Here is a 27,193-nt window from a genome sequence, read left to right as displayed (position 1 = left end):
CCTCACACTATCCATAAGGAAAATTTTCCAGTGGATGAAAGCCCTAAAGCAAAACACAAAACAATTGTGTGAGGAGAAATACAGGAGATTGTATGATCAACCTGGGAAGCTTCTTAAATAATGCACGAAACCCAAAAGCCATAAATGCAACGTTTAGTAAAGCTGACTACTCTATAAGCCATAAGTCTTGCAAATCATTAAGAAAAAGACAAACTAGAATAGGAAATGGACAAAGACTATGAACAGGCAATTCACAGAAAAGGAAATGCAAATGGGCAGTAATCATATCCTAAAAGATGTTTCATTTTATTAGTAATCGGGATGAAATGCAAAGTAAAATAAAGGAACAGGGCCCCTGGGTGGCTCAGTGGGTTAAGCAGCTGCCTTTGGCTCAGGTCATGATCTCAGGGTCCTGGGATCGAGTCCCACATCGGGCTCTCTGCTCAGCAAGAAGCCTGCTTCCCTCTCTCTCTCTCTCTCTGCCTGCCTCTCCGTCTACTTGTGATCTCTCTCTGTCAAATAAATAAATAAAATCTTAAAAAAAAATAAAATAAAATAAAGGAACAAATTACAACCACGAGTTCAGCAAATTTTTTTCAAGATCGATTATAACAAGTGTTGACAGGATGAGGGTAAAAGATTTATACAGTATGAGAGGAATATAAAATGTATATGAAAATGTACCTAGAATGGCATTCCCACTTTGAAGGGCATTTAGGCAGCATCGAAATGAAAAAATGCATATTCTATATGACAACACCACAACTTTGCTTCTTTTTTTTTTTTTTTTAATTTATTTGACAGACAGAGATCACAAGTAGGCAGAGAGGCAGGCATAGAGAGAGAGGAGAAAGCAGGCTCTCCACAGAGCAGGGAGCCTGATGCAGGGCTCGATCCCAGGACCCTGGGACCATGACCTGAGCCGAAGGCAGAGGCCTTAACCCACTGAGCCACCCAGGCGCCCCCACAACTTTGCTTCTTACAGAAATCCTGGCATGCATTCCTAAGGCAGCTAGTATGTGATTTTGACTGCAACATTCCCTTTAATAGCAAAATCTGGAAATAATCTTAGCGTCCAAGCGAAATGTGGTTGAATAAACTATATTAAATCCATACTATGCAATAAACTGCAACAGTGAAAATCAGTTTGATGCATAGATACTGACAGGAAAGATGCTTATTACTGATAGAAAAAGAAAGATACAGAGGAGCATATACAATAGGATACTCTATATGTTAAAAAAAATCCACAGCAAAACTATATTTTCTCTAAGTGCATATACATAAGTGCCAAAAAATCAGAACTGCCACTCAATATGGCAAAGTGAAATAATGCAGTGCCCTTTTCTGCTCTCATCTAGAATCTTCCTAGAAATTCTATATAAAATATTCCACAAAATTTTCAAAACACAGACCTATTCAATCTCTCTTTCTGTCACACACACACACACACACACACACACACACACACACACACAAATACACATAAATGAAAATGCTCAGATGTGAGAAATCAAGAGGGATGTTTTAAAAAACCAGAGCTGTAGATGTGCAAACGAAAGTTCACTAGCCCTGAGGTGAGAGACCAGACATTAAATAGATAATTTGGAGAAGTCTTAAAACAATGTAGAATTATATTTCTAGACAAAATAACATGCATAGTGTGGGAGAGAGTGGTCATCAGATCCCTGGACAGGTTAGGAGAAGGGTATGATTTACTGACTAAGTTGGACTTTGGTAATTCAAGCATGAGTTATAAGAATTTAAGCTTATCATCTGAAAGCAGAGAAATAGATGCTAGAACTTCCAAACCACTGGAGGATAACAAAGGAAGGGAGGGAATAAAGGAATCTGGTCCATCACATACAAGGCAGGAAATAGGAGCAGGGAGAGAATAAAAAAAGAGAAAGCATAGGAAACAGCACAAGATGGTCGGAATACATGTTAGTATTAAAAATAAATATAAGTGGACCAACTCTGTCAATTAAAAGACAAAGATGCTTCGACTAGGGAAGAAAAAAGAGAACAGTTATAAGCAGTGTAAGATTATGTCTCAGAAAGACTGAATATAAAAGAACAGAAAGTGCTAAATCAGAGAAATTTAATTAAAAAATAACTTAGAAAGTGGTGTAGCTATATTAACATCCAGCAAAATAGATTTTGAGGCAAAAGTAGAGATAAACAGTGATGTTACATAATGATACAAAACAATTAAGGGAAAAGATATAAGAATCTTGGGGCATCTGGGTGGCTCAGTCGGTTAAGTCTCCGACTCTTGATTTTGGCTTGAGTTTTGATCTCAGTGTCGTGATAGCAAGCCGCACGTTGGGCTCTATGCTGTGTATGGAGCCTGCTTAAGATTCTTTCTCTCCCTCTCTCTCTCTGCTCCCCCCCGTAAAAAAACCAAAAACATTTAAGAATCTGAAACTTGTGTGCACCTAACAACAACCTCAAAATTTTGTACAGCCAAACATGGCTGAAATTATAAGGAAAAACAGACACATCCACAATCAAGAAGGGAGATGTTTAATGAACTCTCCCTCATATACATGTCAAGCAGATGAAAAATAAAATTAGTAAAGATAAGGAAAACTTGAACAATACAGTTAACAAGCCTGAATTTGTAAATCTGTTTAGCACCCTGTACTTAAAATTTAGAGATAAATCAATCTTTTTTTAAAAAAATATTTTATTTATTTATTTGACAGAGATCACAAGTAGGCAGAGAGGGGGAAGCAGGCTCCCTGCTGAGCAGAGAGCCAGATGCGGGACTCAATCCCAGGACCCTGAGATCATAATCTGAGCTGAAGGCAGAGGCTTAACCCATTGAGCCACCCAGGAGCCCCTAAATTAATCTTTTCAAGCATCTATGGAACAGTTATAAAAATAACCAAAAGCTAGACCAGACTAGTCTTTGAAAACTCCAAGACATGCAGATCATATACTCTGACAACAAATAAAATTTGAAATAAATTACAAATAGATGGCTAACACACCCCATTTAGAAAATTTAACAAAAATAAAAATACTATATTTTAAAAATATGGAAAGCAATACTGAAAGAAGAAAGTGCTTTAAAAAGATGGAAAATCACCACGTTAAGCATCCAATCTAGTAGTTAGCAAAAAAGTAACTAAGTAAACTCAACGGACAATGATAAAGATGAGAACAAAGAAAATAGAGATGACTTATCTATCAGTTAAATTAACAGGAGACAGGAGGGGCACCTGAGTGGCTCAGTCGGTTAAGCATCTACCTTCAGATCAGGTGCTGATTCCAGGGTCCTGGGATCGAGCCCCACATCGGACTCCCTGCTCTGTAGGGAGCCTGCTTCTCTGCTCCTCCTTCTGCCTCTCCCTCTGTGTGGTCTTTCTCTCAAATAAATAAATAAATCTTTAAAAAAATGAACAGTAGAGAAGATTTTTTAAGCCCCTCAATCAGTTCTTTGCAAAGACTAATATACGAACCTCTACCACGATTTATCAAGAAAAAAGAGAGAGAAGGCACAAATAAACAATATTAAGAATGAACAGCAGGGGAACAAAACTTCAGACATAATAAATCATAGGAGGACAGTGAAAAAAGTTTATAACAATGAATTAAAAATGTGAACAATTTCATAGATAAGTGTAATTTATAAAAGTGATACAAGAAAAAAGAAACAACCTGAATGGAGTTTTAATCACTAATAAAATGGTATCCATATTTTAGAATTCATCCACAAAAACAAAACAAAACAAAACAAAATCATCCAACACTGATGATTCTATAGGTGATTTACCAAAACTTCAAGGAATAGAAAATCCTTATTCTTTACAACATGTTTTAGTGAATGGGGGAAAAAAATGGGAAAGCTCCTTAACACATTTTATGAAGGAGGGACAACCTTAATACCAAAACAGACAAGGAAGCTACACGGACTGCCTGTTGTAAGACATGTGAACATAGATATAAATATCTAAATATTAAATTGAGCAATGAGTGAAAAATAGAGCAAGACATTATAACAAGCAGAGATTATTTGAGCAAGCATAGATAGTTTAGCACTTAAAAATATTAATGTAATTAGCCCAGTAATATATATATATATATATATATATATATATAGTTTTAAATTTTATTTACTTTTTTAAGTAATCTCTACACCCAATGTGGAGCTCAAACCTACGACTCCAAGACCAAGTGTTGAATGCTCCACTGACTGAGCCAACCAGAAGCCCCATAGCCCAGTAATACTAAAACAAACAAACAAACAAACAAAAATTATCATCTCAACATATGTGGGGAAAAGCACGTGATAAAATTGAATACTTATTTATGAAAAGTTACTTAGGAAATAGAAAGGAGCTTATCTGGTCTCGTAAAGGGTATGTATTGGTCAAAGGGCATAAACTTCCAGCTATAAGATGAGTAAGTTCTGGGGCAGGTACAGCATGGTGACTGAATAATTCTGTATTGTACATATGTAAGTTGCTAAAAGCGTAAATCTTAAACATTCTCACAACGACCACCACCATCACCACAACAAAACTGGTAATTATGTGAGGTGAGGTGAGGATGTACTAACTAACCTTGTTATGATAATCATTTTGTAATATATACATATAGTAAATCATCCCACGGTACAACTTAAACTTGCATGATATATATGTCAATCATATCTAAATAAAGCTGGAAAAAAATAAGGTAAAAAAAGAGAAAAGTTTCAACATACATGATAGTACTGAAGAGTGAAAAGCATTTCTGTGAAATTCAGAAAGAAGCAAAAAAAAGACCACTATCACCACCTGTATTCAATAGTAGACAAATACAATTGAGGAGACCAAAGATGAAAGATATATGGATTAGAAATGACAGAACTGTCATTATTCCCAGATTTAAAAATCATTGCGTATGTTTGAAAAAATTCCAGGAAAATCTACCAACACACTATCAGAAGAATAGAGTTCCTCAAGCCTGCTAAATACAAATCATATATATAAAAATTGACTGCATTCCTATCCAGTAGGAACAGTTAAAAAGTGTAATTCAAAAAGAAGACAAGGGTGGCTCAGTTGGTTAAGCAACTGCCTTCGGCTCAGGTCATGATCCCGGAGTCCTGGGATCGAGTCCCACATCGGGCTCCCAGCTCCATGGGGAGTCTGCTTCTCCCTCTGACCTCCCCTCTCATGCTCTCTCTCTGTCTCTCAAATAAATAAATTAAAAAAAAAAAAAAAGAAGACAACATTCGCCATGACAACATCCGTAAGATGCATAAGAACTTTGAAAATCATAAAACTTCCCTGAAGGACATAAAAGGCTGAATGCAGGGATAACTAATTCATGTTAGTGGATGCAAAGAATTGATATCACAAAGATGGCAATTGTGTCTAAACTGAAGGACAGATTTGACACAGTGTCATTCCAAAACATCAAGGGAATTCTCCATGGAACTCGATAAGCAGATCCCAAAGTATTTATGGAATTATAAAGGGTCAAGAAGAGCTTTTTTCCCAGTGTGTGTGTAAGGTGATGTAATCTGCGGTGTATTCTTCTGCAGGATATGAAGACTTACTATGAAGCTAGAGTAACTAAAATAACGTGGCATTAGTGCCAGGACAGACAAATAGGTCAAAAGAACAGTAGAGAGAGCCTGGAAACTGAGCCACATGTATACGGGACCAGCACAAATGAGTGACTAAGAATGGACTGTTCGATAAATGATGCCAAAATACAGGATAATGGAATGATGGAATTAGAATATTGCTATTTTCCAAGATCTGATGAAGCAATGGATCTAGGCACATCAATGGTTGTTAATATCCCAAATATGCGATGTTAGACGTTATGCACCTGCTAACGGAAATGCACAGAATCTTGGACGAAGTATTCTTACCAAATGTCATACCTGAAGATCACCAGGTCTCTAAACTAACTGTTTATAGGTAACATCGAGACAGAGGAACATGTTGAATGGTACCACCACAAATATACACTTAGGAAAACTTAGAATGTGGGAATCTGTACAGAACCAACAGCCTAGTTTCTTCAATAAATAAATTTCAAGGCGGGGGGGGGGGAGAGGAAGGAGATATCCAAGAATTAAAATAGACTTAAGAAAATTCAATCAACAGCAATATATGGAATTTACTTGGATTCTGACTCAAACCATTTGCAAAAAGAAAATTATGGTTTGTAGAAATCTGTTTATTGGTATTTAGGAATTAATGTTTTTTAGACATAATAATGTTATTGTGGCTCAAAAGAGACCTGATCTTTTAAAGATTCATGCTGAAATATTTACAGATGAAATTATATGATGTCTGACTTTGCTTTAAAATAATTCGTGAGAGGGAATGATTGGTGCCATGGATGTAACAAGATTGGCAATGAAATGAGCATTCATGGATGATTAAGGATATGAGGTTTATTATCCTGTTTTCTGTTTATGTTTGAAATTTTTTCAAGTAAAGAGTTCAAAAAGGGAAAAATAATGCTGGAATTACTACTGTCCATACGAGGAAAAGATAAAATAAAATTCCTAATAATTCCATATAAAAATTATACATCATATAAAAAATTAATTCCAGGCGTACTGAAGACAAATTATAAATTGAAACTATCTTGAAACTTTTAGAAATAAATACAGGAACATGCGTATATGACACGAGAGTGGAAAGGATTTCTTAAGCAAGGCAGGAAAAGTACAAACCAGAAAGGCAAAGATTAATAAACTTGAGTACATAAAAATAAAGTATTTGCACACAATAAATGATACTATAAACAAAGTGAAAACAGAGTATATGCTGGGAGAAATTATCTGCAACAAAATATTAGTGTCCACAATATATAATGAACTTCTACAAATCAATGAGGGGGGAAAAGGGACAAAGGCTATGTACAGGGACTCTGAAGTGAAAACCTCAATAGTAAATAAATAAATGAAAAGCTCTGCAACCTCAGAGGTAATCAAGAAAATCAACTAAAGCGACAAAAAGATATGTTTTGTATCCATCCACTGGCAAAATTTAAAAATCAGATGGTACCTAATGATGGGACGGTGCAAGGAAACAAGCACTTTTACAGAACATGCTGCTGGTGGGAAAGTATACTGGTATGATCACACTGGAGAGATTTTGATACTTCTGGACCTAGTATGGTGGAAAGTGCCATTTCCACATCCAAATATCTAACCTAGATAAATCTTCCCTGGTGTACCTGAGAAGACATGGATATGAATGTTTATCATGTGCTATATGTTATTGTTTAAAAATGGAAACAACTGCACTTTGGAAGGGAAACAGGCAAAAAAAGGGCATACAATGGAATACTAGTAAGCAGATAAAATGAAAACTCACCTATGTGTATCAACCTGAGTAAATTGCAAAATCTTTTAAAAAGTTATAGATGGTATGCTACAGTTCATGTACACTGAAGAACACACAGAATAATTCTGTGTATTGTTTGTGGATATATGTTGATGTTGTAAACATATATGGATGGGTGGTGTCCTTGGGGGGAGAAGGGGAAGGAAGGGATGGATAGGAGGACTTCCAAACTCTGACAATGGTAAAATGAATATGTTACATCCTTTTCTGCACCTTTCTGTATATTTAAGATATTTCATAATTAAGATTCTTTTTTAAAGAAAATGCATTGGCTTAATATCCTCCCAACATTATCCTTGTCGCACATTATTTAAAGATGATACGATTTTTCTATCTGGGAAGCCCCAGCTAATTAACTGAAAAATACTTACAACTAATAAGAAACAGTGGCTATCTCTAGGGGCAGAATAATCGACATACTTTCACTTTCTAATCTTTTAAATTGTTTGAATTTTAAAATGATGAACATGTATGACTTTTATATTCAGAAACAATAATGATAGTTGAATTTTCAAAACTAAATAAGATGGAAGGGTAAAATGTCAAAAAAACCGAGCATTTGGGAAGGCGGCCATTAGTATAATAAATGTGGCAGCAATAAAAATTTGAAGTAATATTGGAATAAAAATACAATTCAAGGGAGCAACACAAATTATTAAATAGCAAAAAAGAAGTACAGATATATGAAGAGAAACACACAACTTGACATAAAGGGAGATGTGAATGAGAAATGTACAATAAGTGAGAAATGTTCCAGAATGAGAAGAGTTGATACATACTACAGAAATGAATTCATTCTAATCATTTTATTTTTATAAAACTGCATTTTCTACTTAATGGCAATTAATGAAAATATTTCCATGTCTCTAAATATTTTGCAGAAGTTCTTGGGCTCAACCGCATAGACTCCTAGGGAATCTGAGGGTCCTTAAACTCACTGAATTAAATGCAAACTTTTCTGCATGTACGAATCCTTCTGGAGAGTATTCACAGCTTTTGAGAGATACTGAAGTAGTCCATTCCAAAGAAATCCAAGAGCCACTACTACTGGTTATTTTTTTGGTAACTGCTTTATTGGATGTAATTCACATATCAAACCATTTACCCACAACGTGTACACTTTGGTGCCTTTTAGTATATTCAGAGTTGTGTGACCACCACCACAATCAATTCTAGAACGTTTCAACTGGACCCTTTGCAACCACTCTTCCAAATACCCCATCACCCCCAGCCCTAAGCAACCAACCACTTTCTCTGCAGATTTGCCTTTTCTAGACATTTCATATAAATAAAAGCACACAATGTGTGCTCTATTGTGACTGGCTTCTTTCACTTATCATGGTGTTGTCCAAATTCATCCAAGAAGGAGCAGGTGACACCACTTCCTTACTTAGAGCCCAGTAACATTCCATTGCCTGGATCTATCACATTTTCTTTATTCATTCATCAGTAGATGGGCATTTGGGCTGTTCCCACCATTTGGCTACTATGAATAATGCTGCCTTGGATATTTCTGTAAAGCTTTTATAGGAGCATTATTTTCATATGATCAACAGCCATCTGTATGTTTTCTGTCAACCATTTTTTTAGATTTGTATTTCTCAACACTTTCTCAGTATCAACCCTGAAAGGGTTGAAAATTTTGCTTTCATTAATTACTACAATTATTTTCTTATAGTTTAGATTATTACAATTAATGAGTTTGTTTAATCAACCAATTAAAAATTTAATTTCATTTCTTCCTATCAACAGGAATTAAATACTAAGGAATAAGACTAATTCTTCAGAGTTGAGCTCTAGATGGCCACAAACCATTGTAATAGCTGAGATACTCTGCTCCCCAAGAAACAATTTTTTGCCCTCTTGAGGACCATAGGACATATATTGAGAATGCGTGTTTTAGAGCCTGTGCACATTTTTCCTCTATGGGGCTGTCTTTCTATTCTTTTCATTTTTTAGGAATGCTTCATATGTTAGAGAACCTGACTCTTTGTGATGAGTACCAAATCATTTCCCCCAATCTGTAGTTTCTAGGAATTTAGCTTCTTTTTTTTTTTTTAAGATTTTTTATTTATTTGTCAGAGAGAGAGGGAGAGCGAGCGAGCACAGGCAGACAGAATGGCAGGCAGAGGCAGAGGGAGAAGCAGGCTCCTGCTGAGCAAGGAGCCCGATGCGGGACTCGATCCCAGGACGCCGGGATCATGACCTGAGCCGAAGGCAGCTGCCCAACCAACTGAGCCACCCAGGCGTCCCTAGTAATTTAGCTTCTAATGATTTTTGTCTTACAGATTTTTTAAAATGTAGTTGAATTTATCAATCATTTTATGGCTTCTAGAAAGGCATTTGCCATTCCAAGATCAATTCTGCCCAGATTATAAAAAAACATTCTCCTATGGTTTATGGTTTTGCTTTCTGTTTAAACCTCTGATCTACCTGAAATTATTGTATAAGGCATAAACCAGGGATCCAACTTTTCCCCCCAGATGACCATCCAGTTATCTCAAGCCATATTACTGAATGATCAGTCCTCCTCCCACTGATCTGAAATGCCACCTCTATCACACACTAAGCTATAGTGTGTATTTGGGAAAATTCTGAACTTCTATCTGTATGGAACTTATGAACTTCTATCAGTGGATCCGTTTATACAAATAAGTAATCTTCCCACACTGTTCCAATATCTGGTGCCCGATTTCTCCCTATTTCTTGACATTTAAAAAATTGGTTTCCTATTTTGATTTGTTCATTTTTATGTGAATTTTAGAATCAGCTGGTTTCATTAAGTAATACTGTTGGCATTTTAGTGGGAACCCATTACACTGTAAATTAATTTTAAAAGAACTGTCATCTTTGAGTCTTCCTACCCAAGAACATGAGATAACTTTCCATGTTTAAAGTCATCATTTGTGAGCCTCTGTATTTCAAAGTTTTAGTCACATATATATCACATATTTCTCACTATGATAAAATACTCAATATTTTAAGTATCAAGAAAGTGGTATATAAATGCTCTTGATTCTTCTTTTAATTTTGTACCCAACAATATTATTGAACTATCTTATTTTTGTAATAGTTTTTCAACTGAGTCTCTTGGGTTATAGCTATACAATCACATCATCCCACCGTATCATCTGCAAATAAAGATAATTTAATGTCTCAGTTTCTTATTTTCATACCTCTAATATCTTTCTTTAATTACACTGGTTATTTCTGCCACAACAATGCTAAATAATAATCCTATATTATTATATTATATATAATATTTACATATATACAAATATTATTATATTGGACATTTGTTTTACCCTGACTTTAATGGGAATGCTTTTAGTGTTTTCCCCATTAAGCATAACGCTGGCTTATGCGTTGAGATGAATCTATTTTTATGTTAAAGAAGTAGCTATCTCTTCCTACTTTATTAAATGCTTTATAATTAAGAATAGATATTGAACTTTGTCAAATGCCTTTTCAGTGTTTATGGAGATGATCCTGTGATCTTTCTCCTTAGACCTATTAATATGATAAATTCTATTAATAGATATTTTACCAACATTTTATTATGAAATTTTTCAAACATACACCAAATTTGAAAGAATTTGGCACTGAACAAGCATGTTATCTACTCCCTACATTCTGCCATTAACTTTACTATTCTTGCTTCATTGCACAAATAGATGTTTTACAATATTGATTTTCATCAATTTTAACTAATTCTATTAGAACTTACAATATTGAACCATTCTGGTATGCTGTATTAAACACTTGGTTATAGTGTATTAGTTTTGTTTTGTTTTTAAGCATGGTTGTATTTTGTTTGCTATTATTTTAATTTGGACTTTTGTATCAATATTCACAAATGTATGCATATGTGATACGTATGGGCATGGGTGTGTCTCTGGTGCTTCACAAAACAATCTGGACGTTCAAAAAAATTTCAGGTCCCAGAACACTTTAAATGGCGTTGGAATTATCCAGCACTTAAAAAAAATTGGTAGAACTCCCCTGGAAAACTCTCTGGGACAGTTTATTTTTCCAAGAAGGTGTGTAAATCTTTGGTGGCATTTTCTGTTTCTTTTATGGAAATTTGTGGGTTTATTATTTCTTTCTCCTCTGGAGTCAATTTTGACCAATCATGTTTTTTCTAAGAAAAATATAACTTCTTCTAGTTTCAAAACTTATTTGCATAAAGTTGAACAAAGTATGTCTTACAATGTTCATTTGTGTTTATTTCCCAACTGTCATGATTGTTCTGTGTAGTTTTATTTTCTCTCAGTTATCAAACCACAGATACATCCTTGGTTTTTTTCCCTAAGGACTAGGACCTGGATTTAGCAATGCTATTTTTTTTCCTCTTTTCTAATTCCTCTTTGTCCCCTTTTTTCTTTTTGATTTCTTCCTCCTGACTTTTTAAGGTTTAACTTTTTAATTTCTTGAGCTAAACACGATACCCTTTTGTTCATTCTTTCTTTATCACTAATATACATATTCAAAAGCTATCAATATTCCTTTGGGCACTGTTTTACCTCTCACAGATCTGACAGATAGGATTTTCACTATCCCTATTTTCTAACACTTTGAAGTTTGAGGTTTGATTTCTTCTAGACCTAAGAACTGTTTGCACGTTCTGCCTAAATTTCATAGGCAGAAAAAAATTTGCATGTGAATATTGTAATTTTTAGTTTTATTGCATTCTGATCAGAGAATGTTATCTCACTATTCCTATCTTTGGTTTCTTTTTGAATTAACACACAGTCAACTTTGCGAGTCAACAGAAGCACCTGAAAGTAACGCACAATCACTGTCTTTAATGGTTGGTCAGTGTAATTACATATCAGACTTATCTCAATAGTTACATTTTTAGGTGTTTTATATTATTACTTTTTATGTATATGTCATGAACTCAGAGAAGTGAATTAAAGCTTCTTCTTACCAATTTGTCTCTGTTTCTTCTTGCATCTCCTTGGTGCTAGGTACATAGATATGCGTAACTGTTTTCATTATGAATTGTAGAATTTGACATTATAAATGTCTCATCTTTGTATATTCATCTATGGCTGATTTCACGTGTGTTTGTGTATACATGTATATATATCTGATACATATATATCAGACTATTGATGGACCCAGAGCCCCCAAATCTCTAGAACATTTGCATACCCCAAGGAAGAACACCTCACCCTTGGTGGGCTCTGGACAAGCAGATTAGATTAGAGAATTATCTTAAAGAGCAAGGCCCACAGAGCTCTAGGAGACTCAGCGATAGAGGCAGTAAGCCTTTCTGACAAAGGCTTCATTCTGAGAAATGAAAAAACAAAACAAAACAAAAAACCAGTTCCACAGACAGACTGCTATGTAAGCCTTTCATGGTAACAACTAAAAATGTAGGGAAAGCCACTTGGCCCATCTGTGCTCCATTCTACAGAAACCTTCTCCTATGAATCTAGGAAATGACATCTTTTTCGTTTAAGAAACAAAAGAGAAATATAACTCCAAACAGAGGCTTTTATAGGGGGAAAAAAAGAGAAATAAATGAAATACTATCTTGTAGACAAAGAGAAGACATGTGAACACAAAGCTAAATGGATTGAGAGCAATTAAGAACATGGGATTAGCTCTGAAAGAGTAGCACGGGCCAGAAATAGAAGAGCTCAGATACAGGATGGACAGACAACAGGGAGATTATTAAAAATCTGGTGCAACTGGAGAACAAAGACAAGAAAATCACAATCCTGAAATGAGGATTAAATTAGAAGGAACAAAGGGGCCCTTGGATGGTTTAGTCGATTAAGTGTCCAACTCTTGATCTCAACTCAGGTCATGATCTTAGGGTTGTAAGATTGAGTCCTGTGTTGGGCTCCACATTGGACATGAACCCTACTTTAAAAGAGAAAGAGACAGACAGGAAGAATAAATTGGAAATACTACAAGGGAGAATAAACACTGAGACAGGTACAGTTAGGGAGACAGAGGATATAAAATAGACTAGTGAAGAAAATCAAACAGAAACAAAGAAAGAGATAAAAGGGATTTGAGAGAAAGTGGTCTAGAAGTCAGGCAAAGGAGATCCAACATATGTATAATTGAAGGCGCTAAAGAATAAAGCCTAAACAATTAACAGAGAAAGTACTCACTTCGAAATGGAATTAAAAAAATATATTTTGGACTAGAATTAGATTTGAATCTAAAAATTTAAAGCACTCACATGTGCATACACACACACACACACACACACACACACACACACACACACACACACACTGTCCCATGAAAATTATCTAGAATGGTCAATACTGACAGTTAGCTTAGTGATATTATTGTTCCTTAAGGATGAAATAAAAACCCTTTAGACACCCACCTAAAAAGTCCAAGTGACTTCTATGCAAAAGAAAATCAGGATAGCATCAAGATTTGAGACAGTAACATTTTATGTTTTCAAAATGGAGCAATATTTAAAAAAAATATTTAAGGGAGACAAAAGGGACACAGATTTTTTTTTAAGATTTTATATATTTGACAGACAGAGATCACAAGCAGGCAGAGAGGCAGGCAGAAAGAGAGGGAGGAAGCAGGCTCCCCACTGAGCAGAGAGCCTGATGCGGGGCTCAATCCCAGGACCCTGAGCCGAAGGCAGAGGCTTTAACCCACTGAGCCACCCAGGTGCCCCAGGGACACAGATTTTATATCCAAGCAAGCCTTTCTTCAAATGTAAAGGCTACCAAATAGTTATGAACACACAAGATCCATGCACTGTGGGTCCACTTGAATTCTGTGCTCACAGGGCATCACAAATGCTGTACTCAAATGGGGCAGCAAGGAACTGGCAGATGTTCATATTGTGTATTTCTCCTCTGCCCATATATGCGATCCCCTGCTCTTTGGACTCGACTCACAAAACAGAGATAAAATTATTAATAGAATCTCAAAACAGCAAAAGCAGAGCATGAAGCAGAGCCCTATGTGACTGTACAGGTTACACACTCATGAAACCATCTCTGGGTGACACGCAGTGTCCAGTAAGCCAGATCCCTTCCAACTTGTCTCCCTCCTCTGTTTTCTTCCTACAACCTTTCTCTATACTGGAGTCAGTGGTATTTCTAAGACAGAATTCACGTCCAGCTCCTGCTCATCACACCCCTTCCCACTGCTCTCTTTGCCTTCGTGGTAATATTCATTCAAAGTGGACCTGCCCCCTTTTCTCCTCTCCTGCCCCACAGCCACACTCCAAGGCCTGCTCAAACCAAACCCAGCATCACATATCCAGAACTGAATCCCAGTTCTGCACTTTACCTCCCAGATTACTCCTTCTCCAGTTTCCCCAGCACTTCTATCTGGTTGTAGAAACCCTGAGGTCATACTTGACCACTCTCCCTCAAGCCCCACATTTATCAAGCCCCACATTTAATCTACGCTGCCTTTCAGGAATCATCTCTTGAACATTTTCATGTCTATGCCCTTGACATTCTTGCCGATTTGTCCTTCCTTTTCATCTACCTTGCAGCTGTCTCTCCTGGAAGCAACCCATTCTCCTCACTCACACCTAGCATGGAAGCCTCCAGGAAAGAATGCCACAGTCACAAAGACTGGTGACTCTAATAAATCAAGGTCTCTAAATTCATATGGGCTCACAGTCTCTCCGTTCTGTCTTTCCAGAGGACACAGGGAATCTTCCTCTAAGATTACTATCTCACTAGAAATTAACACTTCAAAGCAATTAAAAGAGAGTTAAGGTGTCCCATATGCTTGGAAACTGTAACAGCTAACACTTACATAGCACTTGCTCTATGCAGCCATGTTCTGTGGTGGTCTTTCATGAGCTGATATTCATTTCAATGTTGAATGTCAGTTACAGAAGTGAAAAAAGTGAGGAACATAGGGCTTCAGTGACTTGCCCAAGGTCAAACAGCTAGTGAATAGCTCAGCAAGGATTCAAACCCAGGCAGACAGGCTCCAGGGCTCCTAGACTTTACCATGGTACTTAAGAGATCAAAGAAGTATTTAGAAACAGATGCTAATAAAAACGTACTTGTCAAAATATGGACACAGCTAAGAAACAGTTAATGGGACTTTATGGCATCAATATCAAGAAGCAGGAAAATGGAAAGGGACAAAACAGCACAAACTGAATACGGAAAGAATTAATATAAAGATACTCATCAATGAAAGAGGGAAGAAAAAAACAGAGCTGAACCAAACCAAATATTTTTCTTGAAAAAACATAACAAAACAACATTAAATAGCAAGATAGAACTACTATCTACCTAATAAGAATAAAAGAGTGGGGCACCTGGATGGCTCAGTGGGTTAAGCCTCTGCCTTCGGCTCAGGTCATGATCCCAGGGTTCTGGGATCGAGCCCCGCATCGGGCTCTCTGCTCAGCAGGGAGCCTGCTTCCCCCCCCTCTCTCTTCCTGCCTCTCTGCCTACTTGTGATCTCTGTCCATCAAATAAATAAATAAAATCTTTAAAAAAAAAGTATTGTGACTCTGTTCTAACAAATTTAATAACCTATATGAGATACTTGAACATATAAGAACATGTAAAATGCTGAAATTTGTGCAAGAGACAGCGAGCTTGAATAGGTATGTAAATAGACTCGAACAAATAAATACTAAGAAAAATAAAAGTGGTCATCGAGTATCTTCTTTCTTCATCCCACCCCTCCCCACAACAATCCAAGGCCCAGATGGTTTTTTGAGAGAGTACAGATGGTTTTAAACAGGTGCCGCATATGAATCCCACGAAACTTCTAAGGGACAGTTATTTTCCATTTTATTCAAGTTGTTCCAGAAAACAGAGAAATAGCAAACTCTGCCCAGCTCATCCTATGGGGCTAATCTAATGCTGCTTCTAAAACCAGATAGGAACTAGGCAAAAAGGAAAACTGTAGGCCTATATTACTTACAAGCAGATGCAAAAATCCTAAACAAAACGTTGCTAACTGGGGGCGCCTGGGTGGCTCTGTCAGTTAAGCGTCCAGCTCTGGATTTCGGCTCAGGGTTGTGAGATCGAGCCCGGCATCAGGCTCTGTGTTGGGCTTGGAGCCTACTTAAGATGCTTTCTCTCCCTCTGTCCTTCCCCACCACTGCTTTCACTCACTCTCTCAAAAAATAAATAAATAAATAAATAAATAAATAAATAAAATCGCTAACTGAATCCAAAGTATTAAAAATACATTAAAAATGTATTAGAAATAATACATAATGTTCAAGGAATTCATGGATAGTTCAGCATCCGAAAACTTCCATTTAATTCAAAGTTAACAGAGGGAGAGAAATAATGTATGATAATCTAAATTGGTCATTTTATAAGAATCAGAACATTTTTATGATTAAAAAATTGCTTAAAACTTGAAGTGGAAAAAATTTTATTTAATTTGATAAACTCTCTACATCCCCCCAAAAGTAATATACATAACAGAAAAATTTTAGGCATATATATCTTCATATCATGGACAAAAACAAGATGTCCCTAATAATATCTCATACTGTTTAACAAAGTATTAGAAATTCTAATTAACACCATAAGGAAATAAGATTGTGAAGTTTGGAAGGGAAGACCTAAAACTGTCATTATTTATAGATGTGACTAACTTATCTAGATAGGCACCAACAGAATTAACAGACCAATTATTAGAACAAGAAAATTCAGCTAAAGTTGCTCAGACATGAGATTCACTTACAAAAATCAGTATTTTCCTACACCAGCGACAGCCAACTAGAAAATGTAATAAAAAAATGAAATACCAGGATGTAATAAATACAGTATGTAATAAAAGAAATCATAAATAGAACAAAGTACAATAAAAAATCACATCACAATTGCAACAAAAATTACTTATCAGAGAATTAAACCAAGAACTTATAAGGACCTCCATGAACTGAACTTTAAAACTTGAATCAACTGACAAACTTTGGAGAGGATGACTTAATATTAAAACCAAGTCAACTCTCCCCAGACTAATGAAGAAATTCACTGCGATCCCCTTCATAAGTACAATTCTATGTATAAGTGGGAGTTTATGTGTATGTTCTTTGAAAAGGAAACTTGGGAAATCTACACTGAAAATTATGGAAGATACATGAAGAACAAAGTCAACTTTCAAAAACAAAACAAAACAGCAAAGAGGGGATGACTTTCCCTACCAAACAGTACTTTAAAAAAAGCGTCCTGCAGAGCAGGCACGAGAACAGAAAACATATGAATGCAAAAACACAGAGAACTCCAAGATCTACCTACATAAGCATGGGAACTTAACAGAGGTAAAGGAAATGGGAAGAGGATGGATGATTTTAGACTAGTGAAAAATGCCTCTCTGTACTAAGCAAATTATAACCAAATCCCTGTTTATCCTCATGCATGAGGGGAGGGCGTGCTTTAAGTAAACTAAAGATCTAAAAGTGAAAGCTAAAAACCATAGGGCTAACAGAAACAAATGTGGGAGCCTCTCTCTGGGCTCAGGGAAAAGCAAGGAGGCTTACTTATCAACACTTGAAAAGCACAAACCATCATGCACAAATTTGCTGGATTTGATTACATCAAAATTAAGAAGTAGTGTTTAATAAAAAAAATAACATGGGCCAATTAAGAGTCAGATGATAGGATTGAGATTTTTTTCAAAGTCTAAAACTGACAAGGGATTAACATCTAGAATATACAAGGAACTCTGTAAAGCGATACTAAGAGGGCATCAAGTCCAATAGAAAAATGGGCAAATGATATGACAGGCAATTTACAGAAAAAGAAACCCCGAAAGCTAATAAGCACATGAAGTGATGCTCAAACTCATTAGCAGTCAAAGAAATGCAAATTAAAACAAGATAGCACTTTACACCTTTAGACTGGCAAAAACTAGAAAGCTGGGTAATACCAATTAATGGCAGAAATGAGGAAGATAGGATCCCTCACACATGGCCAATGGGAGTGTAAATTGGTAAAGCCTCTTTGGAGAGTCGTCCCATAGTGCTTATGCAAATTGAGCACACACACACACTCCAGGATCCACGGGAATTCTAACATATGTGCACAATGGGAAATCTACACGGATGCTTGCTGCAGGTTTGTGGGAGGATGGCGGTACCCTGAGTTGGCCCTCACTGTTATTATGAAGCAAAGGATCATAAGGACACATAGTGACATGGACAGATCTTAAAAACAGTTAGTATTACACAGTACATACAGCTTACATAAACTGTAAATACATACATGCCCCCCCCATGGTGTGCACGTGTCTTTCCAAAACCTGCAGCAGACAAGCCACATTCGTCTTGTCCGTCCATATCAGCACGAAGTCACTGATGTGATGATCTCTTATTATTACATTGACCTAATGGAATCTTTTGTATAATGTGGAAGCAATCTAGATCAACTCGGACTATTTTATGACAGAGGATGGGAGACTTAAGATAGCCTTGAGACAAAACGACAAAACTACAAACAACTACCGCTGTCCTGTTTTAGACCATCTTTTCTGATTGGAATAGAAAATAATGTATTCCCCAAATCCGTGGCTGCACCCTAGGTATCTGAGGATCTAGGAATGAATCTCTCCAGGCACGATACCACACCCAAGAGGGCAGCTGCCGTCCGCACCTCGGTGAATGAAGAGTGGAACAAGGCTCTTTAGGGGAAGAGGGGAGGCCTCCATGACGAGCAGGGATAGCCCCTCCGTTCAACTCAGTGGGTGGGAAGACAACACAGGCCAGGCAAGTCCGGGGCTGTCCGCTGATGGAGTGTGCACCTGATGGCTTCTCTTTTATTTGTGAAGAACTGCCTTTTACACTTCTCATTATTTGGGGGAGAATTTTCCCAAATCTTTGTTCCTTAAAAATGTCATTTTCGAAGGCCACACCATATTCCATCCTGTGGAAATGTACAATTCATTTGGCCAATCCCCTGCTGTTGGCTGGGGGGCACCCCCTGGGGCAAAAGGCATCAGCCCCATCCACGGGGGGCCAATGGCTTTCAGCACTTCTGCTCCATGGAAGGCTGGCTCTCCCTGCTCTGTGGTCCTCTTTTGGGAGCTTCTCCAGCACAGCTCTGTCTCTGTGAACCCCACCTCCACCTCGCCCACCTGAGACAAGCCTGGCAGTGGGGTGGAGGTTGGGGCTCCCCAGCACTGTCCCTGCATGGCTGTGCACATCCAGTGAATCCATAAACCCAGAAAGTGACTACACACTCATACAGACACACACACACAGTACAAATACCCACTCAGCACTTCTTTTAAAGATTTTTTTTTAAAGATTTTATTTATTTATTTGACAGACAGAAATCACAAGTAGGCAGAGGCAGGCAGAGAGAGAGGGGGAAGCAGGCTCCCCACCGAGCAGAGAGCCCAATGCGGGGCTCGATCCCAGAACCCTGAGATCATGACCTGAGCCAAAGGCAGAGGCTTTAACCCACTGAGCCACCCAGGCGCCCCCACTCAGCACTTCTTAAAGACACAAATGTTTATCCACAGACACACCAGAGCACACAAACCATTGTGAACCCAGAGACCATCCAAATATACAGACACTTGCACAGATGTACACACACTCACATAATACATACATGTATATGATGACACACGGGTACACAGATATCCCAATCCACCCCCACCCCAAACCCACTATTCCCAGAATCTTCTCCATCCTGGCTGAGGGTGATTCTCTCCTTCTGGTTTCTCAAGCCAGAAATCTCGGGAGTCATCCCCGACTGCACTCTCTCACCCTGCATCCCAAACCGTCAGGACATCTTGTTTCCAGGACTTTCCCCAAATATCCATAATAAACCACTTCTCACCACCTCCAGCCTTACCATGGACCACTGGACTACCTGGGCTGGGCTCCTAACTGGCTTCCCTACTCTGCCTTTGCCCCAGAGACTATTCTGAAAGCACCACTGTGATCCTTTAAAAAAGCTGGTTAGAAAACACCACACTCAGAACCCTACAAAGACTCCACATTTCACCCACAACTAAAAGCCAAGTCCCTAGGAGAGAGTCAAGGATTCTGTGAACTGACCCCCATCGCCTGGCTCACAGAGTCCCTTATAACTCTCTCTTACTCACTCCACCTCTTTGCTCATCCTTGAACTTGGCCCTGTGTTCCCACCTTAGGGCCCTTACACTGGCTGACCCCCTTCCCTGGCCCATGTGACATAATACATAATTTTCAAGAACTGTTTAGGTCTATCATCTACTGTCTGTCTCTGTTAGAATGAAAGCTGCATGAAGACACCACCTTTATTTTGTTCCCTGAAGGACAAAGAGAGAGTGGTACGACAGGTGCTTGGTACATATCTGCTGAATGAGAGAACGAACGCATCATGCGCACATGCTCACACACACCGTCCCCACAAACACACATGCTCAGACTCTCAGGCCCTGACCTGGGAACCACGTATAATCTGAGACCCCCTGACACATAGGCAGACATTCAGTACACACACGTGTGTACACACACACATTCACACAGGCATCGAGCACACACAGAAAATACATGCTGCTCCAGCCACCTACTGCCGCCTAGAAAACTACCCCAAACTTGGTGGCGTGAAGCAACAACCATCTGACCATGCTCCTGGCCTCTGTGGGGGTGGCTCGTCACTGCTCCGCCATGACAAGAGCCTCAGGTGGAAAGAATCAAAAGGCTAGAGACAACTTCACTCCCATGTCTGGCCCCTGGCCTGAGATGACCTCCATGGCTGGTGTCCTGGGCCATCTCTCTCCCTCCCGAGGTCTCTGGGTCTCTCTATGAGGCCTCCCTAGCATGGGGGTCCAGGAGCCAGTGGTTTCTGAGATGGCAGCTCAGGACTCCAAGAGTGACTGTTCTTAGGGGCAAGGTGGGTGCTGTAAGGCCTTGTAGGACTTCGCCTTGGAAATCACACCATGTCCCCTCTGCCTCGTTCATGTAGTTGAAGCAGTCACAGGCCTTCCCAGATTCAGGTGGGAGAGGACAGAGACCCCACCTCTTGATGGGAGAAATGTGAAGAAAGAAATGTGACCCTATATTAAAATCGCCACACATGTGCACATATAGGGACGATTACACACACACACACACCCCTATGCACACACATACACACAATACACACCTATACACAGACATAACCATGCATACAGTCTTAGGTCTTGTCCTCAGAACCTCTGCTCTGAGAGCAAACTTCGAAAAATATATACGTGTGTTTGAACATGCATGTAATATGGACCCAGTCACACAAATATACGCACAGTCACATCCAGGTACACATGTGTGTACTCACATGCATATGTACACATGCTCATGGTCACGGGCCCTCCCCTGGCGGTGTCTACCCCCATAACTGTAGCCGCAACTGCTGCTCCTTGCCCCGTGCAGGGGGCCAGGATGGGCCGGAGAGCCTCGGCTGGTTATGGGGTGCACCTTCTCTCCTCAGCACCCTCTCCTCGTGGCTGGGGCCTGGCAAGAAGGAAAACAAATAACCTTGCAGTGTTTAAATAAGCAAAGTTTTGTGCAAAGCAGAGGTTAATGTCCTTTATTGTTCAATGTCATGTTTATGGTGGATTGGTGGAGGGAAAAATGTGATTAATTGCCCCGAAGCCCACGGATCTACAATTATTTGGTTGTTGTGAACAAATAAAGGACTACAGTATTCATCATATTCAAATGAGGCAGCAGAATAAATGATGGCGGGCCGGGTAGGAACAAAACCTAGGCGTGTTCCCGCACAATCGGAAGGCTACTGGCACCTTGTCAACCAGACTGCAGGGTGGTGGCGGGAGCCGAACCCGTTTGTCTCTGTACCGCCAGCAAGGGTTGGACTGACCCTGCAGGTGCCGGCGTTAATTCATGTCACACCTCGCGCCTCCATCCTTCGTGGTATGAAAACCAGGCGCCAATTTTGTAATAAAGACTTGTTTCCGACGAGGCCCAGTTTGGGGCGGGGGCACAGATCTTCATTAAAGCCCCTTTTCCCGGGCCACGCTCGTTACAGAGCACAGGTACTGGCTAAATGTGTCCGATCATTCATCATGATTTTGCCCTCCACTTTGTCACAGCGTGGGGATTTAAGGAAGATAGATGGTACAAGATGTTGTCTCCTCCACAGACGCTTTCTGCTCTGGTAAGTGTGTCCGATGCAGAATTATTTTGCCACTTTATTATTTCCTAGTGAGTGTTTGTCAGAGCTTCGCCTCTTGGAAGGAGCAAGTTGTTTCCTGTCACTCAGGGATGTCTCGGGAGCTGTGATGCTTGGCTGGGCTTGCCAGCCAGCTGGAACCTGGGCAGGGTCCCCAGGCAAGGCTGGTGGGGGGGTGGTCCTGGGAGTCTGGGCCACAGGGCGAACATCAAATCCAACAGAAATGGAGGGGCGCAGGCTTTAGGAGAAGGTGGGGCACAGGGGTTTTGGATATGCTGGGTTGGGGGAGTCAAGGGGGCATATTTCAGGATCTGGCCTGGCTGTAGGCCAGCCTGCTGGACAGGGAGCTGTTCGAACTAGTGTCCAAAGGGCTGTAAGAGCTTGGCCTTGAGCTGAGCCAGCTGGAGAGGGTATGGGCAAGGCTGGGGCCCTGTGGGGCTGCTGATGGCCTTAGAGCAGTGTGGCCAATTCTGGTACCTACTGCTGGCACCAGATGAGCTTCCTGACCCAATGAGGATGGCTGAGGGGCCATGATGTGACAAGGAGGGGTGCCAGGTGGATGAAGATCACAGCATGAAGCCCAAAGTCCAGCCCAGAGCCCAGGGAACTCTTGGGAATATGGAACTTCATTCAGGGCAGTGCTGAGCCTCAGAGGGGAGGGCCCTGGAATCTGAGAGCGAATTTGACCCCAGGGAGAAAGCAAGGAATCTGGGGACCACCAGTCCGTCCTGTGGTCCTTCCTCCCTTGTGTTTGCTTTGCAAGGGTCTCTCCACTGACCCCATCCTTCTGGGTACCCGCTTTCCAGTGACTTCCCATGACTCTTGCCTGTGCCGAGGATGCTCAGCCTGTCTGAGCCTCTCCAGCACACAGGAGTGAAATCTACTTTGTCTTTGCTCCCCACCCCGCTCCCCTGGTCTGACTGGTGAATCCAGGAGGAATGCGCCCCAGAGGTTTTGGGGCAACACAGAACCAATCCAAGAAGAGCCCAAGCAGAGGTACCTGGGGCACAGGAACCTATGTGAGGGTGCCCACCTTTCTCTGGCACCCAGATATCACTGCCACAGTCCACCTTGCTAATGTGTAGATAGCTCTCCCTCCTCAAAGTCTCTCCCGAGGCCGCATGATGTAGGATAAAGAGCTCAGTCTGAGAATCCGGCAAGCCTGGACCCAAAGCACTAACTTGCCATGATGTTATTTCTAAGTCTCTGTCTTTCCAACTGTAAAATGGGGACAATGAGATGACGTTCCCCTTGGAAGGTCTTGCCATGGATCCTGGCACGTTCTGTCAACCCAGATGTCCCCTCCCTGCCTTCTCTCTCTGGTTGCTGGCTGTTACGAGTCCCATTCCCCCCTGACCTGTCTCCCCTGGGCCTGGGCTTCCTGGCTGGCATCCAGGGTGTCCGCAGGTGAGGCAGCCTACCTCATCAGCCGGTGGCTGCTCTTCTGTCCTCGGCACTCCGCCGTCCACCCACAGTCAACAGCCCCAGAGGAAATGTGTTTGAAGCCACTAACTCCCCCGCCCTTCCCCACCCCTCCTCCAGGCCCTAGCTGAGCCCTGGGACACAGTGCCTGCCCTGGGAGGAGGGGATAAAGAGGGTAGGGGGTTGGATGTGAGCAGACGTTACTCCAAACACACGTCGCCGCCGCCAGGGTCCTCTGCCGGCGCCGGTCTCAGGCCAAAAGTCCCAGGTGATGGGTATTCACTTACCGAGCCCCGACTTCGGTTGGACCCGCTGCGCCTCGCTTACTCCGCCCTGCAGCGCCGGGCGGGAAGCGCCGTCCTCACCCCCACTTTGCAGCTGAGCAAACTGAGTCCGCAGACGCAGCGACGCGCTCGAGATCTCGCAGGGAGAGATTCGAACCCGCGAGGCTTCTGGCGTCTTAACCCCATGATTGCCGCCCGCGGATAGGCTCGCCGACCAACAGCCGAGATTGACAGGCACTGCATCCAATCAGAACCCGGCTCAGGTTTTCCTACTCCGCCCACTTACAAGCTCCTGGCTAGGTTTTCCAGTTAGGAGCCCCACATCTGCGTTTCTGTGCAGTTTTATGTTTATTGTCTAGTTGCCTTTTTTCTCCCTCGTTTATTAGGATGTTGTCTTTTGTGTCTTGTCTCCCATTCCTTCATTCATTCAGCAAACACTGAGGACTCATTCTGCGCAGTGAGATGGAAACAGCCCTTGGTGAAAGCCAGCGCGAGGGGCCGGCCGGGAAGGGCTGGCCGAGGCCCCTGCACGGTACCTCGTGAGGCAATGGCTGTTGGAGGAACCAAGGGCGCACGGAGTTCCGCTGGTCTTGGAAGGGTGCGGCGGGCACTGCCCCCCGCCCCCCAACCCTTAGGCCCTCATGTTGGGGAGCAGCGATGGCCGGGCCCTTCTCTCCAACCTCCAAGCGCTGCCCTGGCTTGGGCTTGCATCCACTCCGCAGGACTGTGGCCCCAGCCACCTAATGGCTTTCATGCTTTCCTTTTCCCCGTCTCCCTGTCTCCTCGCCTCTTTCCATTCTGCGGCCTGATTGTCCTTAAACACAGATCTATTGATGTGGCCTCCTGCTTCAGAAACCTCAGGGGTTTCCCACTGCCTACCTACTTTAAACCAAAACCCTGAACTGGGCATTCAAGGCCTTTCAGGGCCCAGCACCAACCTACCCAATGCCACCACCCACACGCTTGGTTTTAGCCGGTCACTGAAATTCTTTTTCTACATGGATTTCCTCTGCTGTAAAGGGGGGTAATCCTAGTACATACTAGAGCAGCCAGCATTTTTCAAAGATGTCAGCCACAATGTAGATCCCATTCCACAAGCTCTATTCTCCTAAGAAACGTGACTCTTTCCAGGGGATGGTTCCCTCCCCTTGAACTTGGGTGGACCTTTCCCACTGCCTTAACAGATAGGGCAAAAGCCATGCCATATGACTCCTGAGGCTAGGTCATGAAAACACCAGGTACACTGCGCTGTTCCGGGAGGCTCACTCTTGGCATCTGGCTGCTGTGCTGCAAAGAAACTAAGCAGCCCGGTGGAGAGGCTTTTGTAGCTTCTGGTTGGCTGTGGGCACCGACTGGCCAGCCATGAGTGTGAGCCATCCCAAAAGCCATCTGCCCCAACCCATGCCACGTGGAGCTGAGAGGAGCTGACCCTGCCAAGCCCTAGAGCAAAATAAATGATAATTGTTTTTCTAAGCCACTGTTTTAGGGCAGCCTGTCACATAGCAAAGCAGGACCAAAATGCCTACCCCAAGGGTTGCCACTGTAGGGTAGATGAATGTATTCGTTTGCTTAAGGCCACCATCACAAAACACCACAGGCTGGGGGACCTTAAACAACAGAAATGTATTCTCACAATTCTGAAAGCTGGAAGTGTGAGATCAAGATGTCGGTAGGGTTGGGTTCTTCCTACCTCTCTTCTTGGCGTGCAGATGAATGCCTTCTCCCTGTATCTTCCCGTGGTCTTCCCTCTCTATGTCTGCGTCCTAATCTCCCCTTCTCCTAAGGACACCAGTCACACTGGCTTAGGGCCCACCCTGACCTCTATCTAACTTAATTATCTCTCTAAAGGCCCTATCTCATATGTCAATTACATCTCAATAAATCTAGAAGAAAACAAAGACCCTGTCTCCAAATACAGTCACACCCTGGGTACAGAGGTCTAGGATATCAACATATGAAGCTGGGAAAATACCATTCAGCCCATAACAATGAGTAAGTACCTGTGAAAAACTTAGAACAGTACCTGGCACAGAGTCAACACTCAGTAAATGATGGCTGTGTTGTTTTCTAACTACCACCACCTACCACCACGGTCATCTATGCGGCCTCAAGTCACACCACCCGCCTGCAGGCCTGGGGACAGCTCCAGATCCCCAGGCCTCCTCTGAGGCGGTCTCTTGGGCCTACTTAGGGTGCCCAAACCTGTTTTCCATCTACCCAAATCCTTCCTGTCTTAGGAGGCCTGGGTCCTTCAACATCACCTCCATGGGACTTTCCTGACTCCTCTCTCCTTCCTCTGAGTACCTACAGCTTGTGCTGGGGGCTCTGGTTAGCCATTATTCTGGTCTCCAAGGTATGAGAAGCTTTGTTTTTTGGAACCTCGCCTTTGTTTTGTTTTTGAATATAGAAATAGAGAATAGAAATAAGATAAGGTCAGTTTATAAAAATTCGGACAGTACAAACAGGCTTAAAAAGAAAGTGAAAATCACCTCGAATTAACGACTTCTAACACTTTGGTTTATATTCTTCTGGAGTTTTCCATATGTGTGTATGTCTGCGTGTGTGTATTTCTTGATTCCAGGACAACACTGATTATAGAATGCATCACTGATTTAATTACACAGCTTTTAGGGAGAAAAGAACTACTGCATACCCTGATTTCAGAAATGCAAAAATGTGAAAACATGTACATCTTAGCAGCAAGAAAATATGATATAAGCCTATATCTGTTTTTCAAAATGGGAATCTCTATAAATATTATTTTACGGCCTACTTAAAAAAAAAATCTGAACTCCAAAGCTTGGCCATCTTTCCGCATCAATAAATAAATACCCACACCATCGATTTTAATGGCTGCATAGTATTCCATTAAATTGATGTACGATAATGCATTTATTCCCCACTGAAAGGCATGAATTTTTTTTATTATCCTTCTGATACAAATACATTTATAGACCCTTGACCTTATTTTCCTTAAGATAAATTCCTCCGATCAGCATGGCAGGGCAGGACAATAGACACT

The 27,193-nt window shown here is 40.9% G+C and overlaps 1 long non-coding RNA gene across 1 annotated transcript; it reads right to left on the bottom strand.

The window, feature by feature from the left end:
• Positions 1–24,335, bottom strand: LOC125082898 (uncharacterized). The gene is made up of 3 exons (XR_007122136.1): positions 24,175–24,335; positions 21,684–21,786; positions 1–43 (listed from the first exon to the last, which is right to left on the bottom strand). It is a non-coding gene; the product is annotated as an uncharacterized LOC125082898 (long non-coding RNA).
• Between the last annotated feature and the right edge of the window lie 2,858 nt (positions 24,336–27,193).

The sequence above is a fragment of the Lutra lutra genome, chromosome 13, assembly GCF_902655055.1.
Source record: "Lutra lutra chromosome 13, mLutLut1.2, whole genome shotgun sequence".
Taxonomy (NCBI): Eukaryota; Metazoa; Chordata; class Mammalia; order Carnivora; family Mustelidae; genus Lutra; species Lutra lutra.
Note: the sequence above shows the minus strand (reverse complement) of the source record. Positions and strands in the feature narration are given on the sequence as shown.